The sequence below is a fragment of the Oratosquilla oratoria genome, chromosome 4 (genome assembly GCF_046742065.1).
Source record: "Oratosquilla oratoria isolate Oo_2021 chromosome 4, ASM4674206v1, whole genome shotgun sequence".
Lineage (NCBI taxonomy): Eukaryota > Metazoa > Arthropoda > Malacostraca > Stomatopoda > Squillidae > Oratosquilla > Oratosquilla oratoria.
The window spans coordinates 40,182,650-40,193,615 of NC_134780.1; the positions used below are offsets into that span (position 1 = coordinate 40,182,650).

The 10,966-nt window shown below is 44.5% G+C and overlaps 1 pseudogene; it reads left to right on the forward strand.

Annotated features, from left to right (window-relative positions):
• The first annotated feature begins 6,203 nt into the window (after positions 1–6,203).
• LOC143024451 (uncharacterized) lies at positions 6,204–7,771 on the forward strand (annotated as a pseudogene).
• Positions 7,772–10,966: the final 3,195 nt, after the last annotated feature.

The following is a 10,966-nucleotide window of genomic DNA, read 5'->3' on the forward strand; positions in this document are numbered from 1 at the left end:
CCCAAATCGCTCGCTAATTCGCCCGGTGGCAATAGCCCTCTTTTATACGCTACTATCTTTTCATTTTCTTACATTCTTCCCCTCCGACAAAAACCGATCCCGCGCAAGCGGGTGGTCTTTCCTAGGAATTCAGAATTCAGAATTCATTAGTTCTCTGCATATACCCGATTACGATTCTTCGAACTTGCTACACCGTGATTATTCACTTCGTAATGTCTTTCACACAAGTCCAAGGAAATTATGACTGCGACCTTAGGCGTCTATGGAGCAAACGTCAGGAGGGGCAACACATCGACGTGTCGCTCCTGTGCTCCGAAGGTAGCCTCCTGGCGCACCGCGAACCCATCCTGGGCTCCTCCCGTCCTGCGCCGGAGTTTCCTCGAGACCTTCTCCGTTGTCAACGTCGGCCACGTGTCCCAGGGCGACATGGAGAAGGTCCTGGCCGTCATCTACCAACAGACCTTCAACGTGTCGGCTGCCGAGCACGACCGCCTGTGGCGACTCCTGCAACACTTCGAAGTCCCTCTCCCTCGATTCTTCGTCATCGATGAGGCTCCACAGGAACCTCATCACTATGCAGACGAAGACGACGAGTTCGAGTATGAGTACTTTCCCGGGGAAGAAGACAACAACGTCGACAGTGATGAAGACGAAGGTTATGTCAGTGACGCGAGCTGTCATGTCGTTGGTGGAGGCGATGTTGTACCAATTATTTACGATTATTCAAGTCTTTCAAAAGTTTGTATTGTTTCCATTACGTGGCATTCTCGCTCTTTCTTGAGAGAATATCATTATTTCACACAACGAAAGGAATTTTTTTAACACTATTATGTCCCTGCGTTAAATGAAGTACTAATTTACGATATTACAGGTGCATTTTTTACAACTTAAGTATCCTAGATGAAGACAAAGTTTCAACGGTTTCCGATAAATGTGGTCTTAATAGTTTTGACCATCTTGGAAACAAAGCATGAGAAAGATGAGCAAAGTTTAGACGACCATCGATGGGAATGTGCAAGCCACAGGAAAATGCCTACGGGAAAATTGCAACAGGACTTAAAAAAACATTTACACCGCGCGATGGAAGTATCAAGCTTTGGAAGCTGAAACTATCGTATATCTACATGAAAACTCACTACCCGAAACCAGACGCAAATAACGACCGCATTCTTTCAGCTCATATGGTCCATGATTTCAAATGATGTGCTTTTCAGTCTCGTATACATGATATTAAAGGTTGGAATGAAAATATTTATTTTTTTGTCGCATTCATACATCCTTCCGTTCAGTGTGAAATAAATCACACAAAAAACTAGGTGCTAGGAACTCTATATTGCACTTACTTTAACCTTAAGGTAATGTAGTTGTCCCTTACTTTAATGTTATGTAGTTTACAGAACGATACTGGGAGTAGCGAATAGAATTTTTAGTTGGGACCCGGAACGTCATGTGGGAGCCACTGGTTGATACTAGGACTGTGCTTATGCCGCCACTGCACAATAAGTTGGGGGTGATGAAGCAGTTGGTGAGGGCTTTAATTCAGGAATCAGTCACTTTTAAGTACCTTCTTGCGTTCTTCCCCAAGTTATCTGAAGCCAAAATTAAAGGTGGTATTTTCCTGGACCTCAGATAAAGAAAGTGCTTGAGTCTACCGAGTTCTCCAATAAGCTCAGTAGGATTGAAAGAACAGCATGGAACTGTTTCATAGCAATTGTCAAGGGGTTCTTGAGCAACCACAGAGCTGAGGACTACCAGTAGCTGGTGCAGGATCTGGTAAAACCTTTTAGTGCAATGGGATGCAGGAAGTCCCTTAAACTTCATATGCTGGACGCTCACCTGGACAAATTCAAAGACAATATAGGCACCTACTCAAAAGAAGAAGGTGAGCGATTCCACCAATATGTGAAGGAGATAGAGTAGAGGTACCAGGGCCACTACAATGAGCAAATGATGGGGAAATATATCTGGTGGTTGGTGTGGAAATGCGACCAAGACTACGAACGCAAATCCAGGAAATCCAGTCATTTTTCACATGTTTAAGTTGCTTTATAACTTATTTGTTTTTACTTGTTTTTGATAAGCTGGTGTCATAAAATAAAAATATATTCTTGATTTAATTACATGAACCGATAAATTAAGAAATATTGAAAAATATGAAAAATTCGAAATATCAAAGTCCTGATCACAAACCAGGAAATAACTCAACTGGGCGTTGCTGACAAATCTGTCAAAAGGAACATGTGAGGATGAAGTCTTTAAAAGTACGATCTTTCGCTTGTCAGACCTTTATCAAGTATATAGTCGTGGCACACAAGCCTCCGAGAATTGATCGGAGGAAAAAGGGGGGCTCGGGGGAATAAGTCCTGTATGGCTACTGGTCACATTAGTACCTAACAATGCGGGGCCTCTCGGTTGGCCAGGATCAGTTCCCGCTGGATACTTTCGTTCTGTGCGACCAAGTCATGCCGGTCTTCGTCTCGCCAGCAAAACGGCTTCGCTACTTCAGGAGACCGGTTTCGTCGACTGGGAACCGGCTATGACTCATAAATTATATAATATGGATATCATATTATTTGTACTCCAGCGGAAAGGCAGCAACCCTCTGTGCATGGCACACACACACACACACACACACACACTAGCACATCCAAGTCATAAAACACGGCCACATACACAAAAATCTACATACGCTTCAGTTTACCTACCAGTAAAATCTTTCCATTTTTCTGACTGTACATACGACTAAGTCTCCCAATCCTTTCCTAACTTTATTGATTGAGATGTTGCTAATAAATATTCCCCCAAAATCACCTAATTACTGCTGCATGCCTCATGAGCCACGGCACACATAATGCTTTAAATATCTCTAAAGCGCCCAGTGGGTATAGCCCTCTTTTATACACGACTATCTTTTCATTTTCCTAAAGACTTCTCTTCCCCTCCCACAAACACTGATCCCGCATGAGTGGGTGGTATTTTCTAGGTAGTCGATGGTCCATATTCCTGAATATCAATTTTCGAAGTCGCAGCTCTTTCACTACTTCGTTTGAAACGTTCTTCGGACAAATCCAGGGCTCCCACGAACACGACCTGTGGCGGCTGTGGAGCCAACTTAAGGAGGGGCACCAGGTCGATGTGTCGCTCCTTTGCTCCGACCGCAGCCTTCTGGCGTGTCGTTCCCCTGTTCTGCGTCGGAGATTCCTCGGGATCATGTCCGTTATCAACGTCGGCCACGTGTCCCAGGGCGACGTGGAGAACATCCTGGCCGTCATCTACCAACAGACCTTCAACGTGTCGGATGCCGTGCACGACTGAATGTGGAGACTCCTGAGCTTCTTCCACGTCCCTTTCCTTCGATTCTCCGTCCTCGCCGAGGCTCCAGAAAAACCTCGTGACAATCATGATGACGAGGACTACGAGGACGACGACGTCAGTGACTCGAACGACGTCGGGTTTGGGGGAGGCAATGTTTCGCCAAATGCCTAAGGTTGTCATTAAAGTTTTATACAAAATCCACAATTTTCATTTCCATTATTATCTCTATTACACTTGGCCACGCGTATCACACAAATAATGGCGACTGTTTCCTGACTCCACAAGTGTGATTCTGAGACAGAATTCTCTCCACGAGCGAGTTAAGTTTCTCTCCCTTCATCTGAGATGTCATAAAATTTCTTTTAAAATACAAGTAGAAGTATGGGTACCCTGATGATTGAGGCATTTTAACTCCGAATGTAACTTTGTTACAACTATTCCTATTACATTATCTCTTTCGTAGTTGTACATTAGTCTGGCACTTGGCCACGAGTCTAACGCAGATGGGTAGAGCTTGTTTATTGATTCAACTGCTTTATTTTGCATCAGGATCTATTCCACAGTAGAAGTAATCTCCAATAATTTATTTCGACTTAACAATAAGTATAACACTGATTGGGTAGCTCTTTAGTGATTATGTTTGAATCAGGATCTATTCCACAAAGGAAATATTCTCTATTCCTTTATTCCGGCCCCATATCTTACACAGAAAATTCACATAATGACAATGCTCCTTTCTGGAAAAAAAAATATATAGGTAGAATATCTGTGGTGGCCTCATGGTTGTAGCACCCTTGCTCGGAATGCGACTTAGTTACAAAGCTAACAAAGAATATCACGGTGCCAAGAGCCTTGACTCCAGGGAAGAAACATATAAGGTCTCCCCTTGTCACGTGCTAAGTTCGGCCATTAAGTGATCGAATTCAGCCACCGATCTGCTGTTGCTGCTACATGGAATGCGATTCCCTTAGAATCGGCAGTCACTGTGAACACGATCCTTTTCAATAATAAAGGGAGTGTGTGGAAATCTACCATTCGTATGTTGTCTAGTCGTGACATAAACGGCTCCCAAAAATGAGAGGTGGGGAGGGTCCTCTTCCTCGTCTTTCTTTTTGTGTTTTCGCGTATCACATAAGACCTGCATGGGACACTGACTGTATCTGCACAATGGTGATACTAGTGTATTTTAGTAACATGTCGCAGCATTCTTTTATAACTGGAAACTACTCTCCAGTAAAAAAAAAAGAGTATGATGCTCGCTTGTAACTTCTGAACTACTTTTGTTCTGCTACAATCTTCAGTTTTCTCCGGCAATGCAGGACACGTCCTCATCTCTGACGAGTTCCAGGAACACGAGACAGGGTTTGCTTCTACATCCCTCCCAGGAACCGGTGTCAACTTCTTCCGTACAAGGAGGAACTCTTTCCGTGCCTTCCTGCTCCCACCAGGCTTCTGTCCCATTCATTCCCATGCCACTCCGGCAATAGAAAGAGGTTTCAGCTTATCTCGATTTATCCCTTTTCCAAATATTGAGCGGCAGTTTTTTCTCCTCCCTTTTGGATGTCTGGGCGAGGTCAATTGAATTATTTCACCTGAATTATTTTTTAACAACCGTGGTTGCATGCAGCTGGCAGTTGCTGACGAATTTGTCATAAGGACAGAAGTCTTTAAAAGTACGACCTTTCGCTTGTTAGAGCTGTATCGAGTACACAGTCGTGGCATACAAAAATCTGATAATTGATCGGAGGGAAAAGTGAGGCTTGGGAAAATAAGGGAAGGTCACTGGAACCTAGGGACGTTTCAGGGGAATGAGGAGCAATTGTCCGCGTGCACGAAGACATTTGTTCACCGCCCATGGACAAATGTGTAAGTCCAAGATATAACGTGAAGGGACATGTGTCCACTGTTAATGGACAGAATCATGAGTGAGGAAATAAGGTGAGGAGGGCAACTTAGAGATAGTTTTCCAATATTTTGTTTACAAATGAAAGCAAAGGAATCAGGAAGTGATATGTTAAATGTACTGATTAAGATTCCGTCTTCACATTGCTGTTTCTTTTGATAAACTCCATGATTAAACCTTATGGTGGGATATTGTCCACAAGAACTGAATCGCTGGCCAAGAAAAAACTTCTCTGGTTTTCTGTGCTAGAATAGTTCTATCTACTTTGCACCCCCCCTCGGGCTGTAACCAAAAGATCTAGATGGTCATATTGGAGTCGAGAGGATGTTCAAAAGATCGAGTCTGGTATCGGGTAGTAGTTATTTCAAAGGGGCATCAATGTAGCAGCTGAAAGTTTCAGATGTGTTATTTACCTAATCTAGATGTAGTGTACAGAAAAGTAGCAACGATAGCGATGTACCGCCTCTTACTTTCCATCATATCATATATGGCCTCTAACTGTGTTGTTATGTTTAAAGACCTTTAATTGTATTATAAATGTAATGTTGGTCACGAAGATTTATATGTGAATGAAGAGTATGTAAGGGCGCCAAGATACATCACCCACACTCCCATAACCAGTACCTTGTTGTTAAGTGACCTAGTGTGGTGTGACCTCCCCCAAGTGTAAGCGAGGTCGACTCAAGCCATAAAAGGTGAAACAGAGAGTCCACAGAATCATTAGCTCTCTGCATCTACTCTATTACGTTTCTTCGAAATTGCTACCCCGTGATTATTCCCTTCGGAATGTCTTTCGTACAAGTCCAAGGAACTTATGACCGCGACCTTTGGCGTCTGTGGAGCCAACGTCAAGAGGGACACCAATTTGACATGTCGCTCCTGTGCTCCAACGGTAGCCTCCTGGCGCACCGCGACCCCGTCCTGAGCGCTTCCCCTGTCCTGCGCCGGAGTTTCCTCGAGATCTTTTCCGTTGTCAACGTCGGCCATGTGTCCAGGGCGTCGAACTGGCCCGGGCCAAATCATACCAGTACCTCGGGGTATGGATGGACAAGTGGCTGTCCTTTACAGCCAACGCCGCCCACCTGAGGGAAAGTGCCCAGGCCAGGCTAAACGTAATGCGAGCCATGACACGACCCACAGCGGGGACCACTTTATCCGTCCTCCGACTGTACTTCGTACTTGCAGTGCACTCCCTGGTGGACTACAGCGCCCCAGTCCTCATATCGGTCTCCTGTACCCAACAGGAGCGGCTCGAGGTGCTGCAAAACACCGCCATGAGGACGATGCTGGGAGCTCCGAGATGGACCAGTGCGTGCGTCATGTAGAACGAGACCCGCCTGGTGCCACTCACCACTAGAGTAGAACAGATCGTGGCCTGCCGCGTTGCCAGGGCCCTGCAGCGCGACTCCGAAGGAGTAGCACAGAGAAGACTACGGCTTGCAATGACGCAAGGTAACGATGTCCTCCACCGCAACTCGTGGCTACTCCAGTCCACCCTGGCCACCCACAGCCTCGCCCACATTGAAGGCTGTGCGCTGGCAACACGCCGACCTCCCGGCCCCCACCCCCGTGGGAGCCCCCCACAGCAGAGTTCTCCACCACCCGGCTACCGGCCAGCAAGGCGCTCTGCACCACCGAGGAGCTGAGGCATCACACCCTCATGGCGGTGGCGCGGGTGTCTGAGCCGGGCGGTGCCATATACTACATGGACTGCTCGGTCGACCCCGAAAGTGGCAGGACGGGCGCCGCTGCCATCACTGCTGGGACTGAACTGCTCGAGAGGACGCCGGATTACTGCTCCACCCTGCAGACGGAGCTCGTGGCCATCCACCTGGCCCTGGAGCACGCCCAGAACCGCCAGGAGGCCACTGTGGTCCTACACACAGACTCCAGGACGGCGTGGCAGGTCCTCCAGCAGCCGCACCCCAGCGACAAGGTGGGACTCGTCTTCGCCATCCTGGGCAGCCTGCAGAGCCTTGCCACACAGGGACGTCGGGTGAGGCGGTACTGGATGCCAAGCCACGTGGGCGTGCGAGGCAATGAGTCCGCCGACGTTGCTGCAAGAAGAGCCGCTGGCGCCCCCCCCCCCACGTGACCAGGCACGTGCCACCTAGTCTGTCGTACGTGAAGGCGCAAGCCAGGCGTGCCGCAGCCCACCAGACTCACCGGCAGTTAGAAGGAACAAAAAGGCAAGCTGCTTGGTGCGCCGCCACCACCGACTGTCAGACGTTGAGCGCCTTCCATCAACAGCCCAGGGCGGACGGCATACAGTTGCAGAGAGTCATGCTGGGCTACTGCACCAGGGAAGAGCTGTACGACGGCTTCCAGGGGCAACAGTGCGATAACAGAGGAAGACACAGCCGCCACCCGCTGCTGCACTACCTACTGTCCTGCCCGGCCACGGAGGCCCTCCGACCAGCGCCGCAGACCCCCGCCCACCCTGCAGAAGGCAGCCTCCTCAGCAGTCGGGCAACGAGAGCTGCCCTCCTTGTCCGCCACACGCCCATGGACGTGATGCTTGGGGTGCTCAGGGCGGCGCCCCCTCCTCGCTGAACTCCCCACGCCCTCACCTTCCACCTACTAGGGCACGACAACTCCCCCACCGGCAGGCTGTTGCCCGCATTGTATATTAATGTATATATCCCTGTACATATTTTATACAATAAACCTTTATTAATTAACTCCCACACTGTATTCCCTTGATGATGTCTTAAATAGACAAAAACGTTCGGACTACGTTTCTTATTTACAAGGGTTTTTTATGCATATGTGTGTGGGTGAGTACATCAAGAAAAGGAAGACGCCGTCCGTTGCCTCCTCCGTCATAAATCGAAGGCCTGACACTTCCCGAAAGAGGCAGTGAAGGTGTTCACGTTCCTCAGAGTCGGTGGTCCTCACGAAGATGTCGTCTACGTACCGGCCGTTCAACAGGGGGCGGCCAGAACGATTGAAGACCTCTTTCTCCACCGAGCCCATGAAAAAATTGTTGGTAAAGTTTACCACGGGGGCAACGGAAGGCGGCCTTTGTGTACAAATCCTAAAAAGTTCACGGAGGTGAATCTCTTCTATTTCAGTGTGTATATATTACAAAGGATTACAAAGGCAAAGCATGCCGACAGGAGACCTTTTGATCCATATCTAGGTCGGATGCACAAAAAAAAAAAAAAAAAAAAAAAAAAAAACAAATTAATAATAAATTAAAACTATAACAAAGTAAATAACAATTAAAATACATAAATAAATGCATTGGTATAGTTGAATAACAAACAAACAGGTAAATAGTAAATGATAATAAATTGACATATAACTAATAATAAATGAAAATCAGACAGACAAATTATAACAAAACAAAAACAAATAATATAACATAAATTATAATAATTACAGCAGCGTAGGTATTTATCTAAATGATTCTTAAAGCTTCGAACTGAACTACATTGCACTACCTGTGCAGGAAGTTTATTCCATTCATTAACTACACGGTTGGCAAAGTTGTTTCTACCTACTTCCAAATTGAATCTATTACCGGACAGTTTGAGACCATTGTTTCTTGTCTGATTCTCATTCACTGTGAAAATTTGGTCACTTTTGATGTTGTCAATTCCCTTTAAAATCTTAAAGACCTGTATCAAGTCACCTCTGAGTCTACGCTTTTTTAGGGAAAACAGATTCATGTGCTTAAGTCGATTTTCGTATGATTTATTTTTGATATTTGGAATCAGTTTTGTGGCTCGCCGTTGTACTTTTTCCAGTCTGTCAATGTCTTTAATGAGATTCGGTGACCATACGGAAACAGCATATTCCAAATGTGGACGAACTAACGATTTATATAGCTTGTTAATGAGTGATGGACTTTTGAAATCAAAAGATCGCGCAATCAATCCCAGAATCTTATTTGCTTTCTCAGAGGCTGAAATACACTGCTTGGATGATTTGAGGTCGTTACTGATAATTACGCCGAGATCTTTTTCACTATCCACTTTTGTTAACGAATTTCCAAATAACTTGTAATCGTACTTGCTGTTATTTTTACCTATGTGCATTACCTTGCATTTACTTGTGTTTAAATTTCATTAGCCACTTTTCAGACCATTGCTGTAATTTATCTAAATCTTCTTGAATATCTAATTGGTTTGAGTGATCATTTGCCACTCCGCACAGTTTTGTATCATCAGCAAATTTGGAAACAGTATATTTTAGTCCATGGTCTATATCATTTATATATACTATGAATAGAAGTGGCCCAAGAACGGAACCCTGAGGAACTCCACTTGCAACACTTTTCCATCCAGAAGTTTTTCCATTTAAAACAACTCTCTGTTTTCGACCTTTCAACCAATTACTAGTCCAACCTAATAGGCTACCACTTATTCCATGCAAAGCTAATTTAGTAAGAAGTCTTTCGTGTGGGACGGTATCAAAAGCTTTTGCAAAGTCTAGATATATTAAATCTATATTGTTTCTTTTGTCAAAATTCGAGACAACTGTGTTGTAGAATTCGAGTAAGTTAGTCACGCAAGAACTTTTCCGTCTGAAACCATGTTGGCTATCATTTATCAAACGGTTACTTTCTAAATGATATTCGATAGCATCTCTGATGATAGTTTCCATTATTTTTCCTACGATCGAAGTCAAACTAATAGGCCTATAGTTATTTGGTTTCTTTTTGTCACCTTTTTTGAATATGGGAGTAACGTTAGCTAGCTTCCATTCTCTTGGGACATCTCCGGATATGATGGATTTCTTGAAAATAATTTCTAATGGAACAACAATCTCATTTTTCATTTCCTTTAAGATTCTTGGATGCCAACCGTCAGGCCCTGGTGTTTTATTAACTTTGAGTTTGTCTATACACCTTTTAATTGTTTCTTTTGTTATATTTACCGTAGTGAGTAAGTTTACCCCAGACTTTTCACAGGTTTCAGTTTGGAATTCACTTTGAGGTGTTTCGTTTACGAATACCGAGCTAAAATAATTGTTTAAGAGATTACACATTGCTTCATTTGAATATTCAAGTTGACCGTCAGCAGATAATAGTGGACCAATGTGATTCCTAACAACCTTTTTATCTCTAACGTAACTATAGAATTCTTTGGGATTCTCTTTGGATTTCTCAGCGATGTTCATTTCGTATTGTCGTTTTCTTTTTCTTATTGTCTTTTTTAAATCTCTCTGTATTGATACATAACTTTCATAGTCATTAGATGCACCCGAGCACTTATATTTCTTATAAGCCTGTCTCTTTTTAGCAATACTTTTTTCAGTTTCTTTGTCGAGCCACTTTGGGCGAGCCTGATTTGGGGGACGTCTGTCCTTAAAAGGAATGTAAGTTTGAATCATCTTAGTGAGCGTATTTTGAAATATTTCCCACATCTGATCTACAGGCCTTTCGTTTAATTTTTCCTCCCAATCTGTAAGCTGAAGCTCCTGACGTAGTTCTATGAACTGAGCTTTACTGAAATCGGGTATTTTAGAAGCACAAGTATCTATTCTAAAATTGTTTAGGAGTTTGAATCTGACTAAGTTGTGATCGCTATTTGCAACAGATTCACCGACTTCTACATCAGTTGCCATGCTTTCGCGGCTAGTGATCAATAAATCGAGTAAGTTTCCATATCTTGTGGGCTCTTTTACATGCTGAATTAAGTAATTGTCACCAAGAAAATCAATCAAGCGACTACCTATATGGCCATGTTCAAGGGTCATCCAATCAATGTCAGTAAAATTGAAATCACCCATTATCAATAA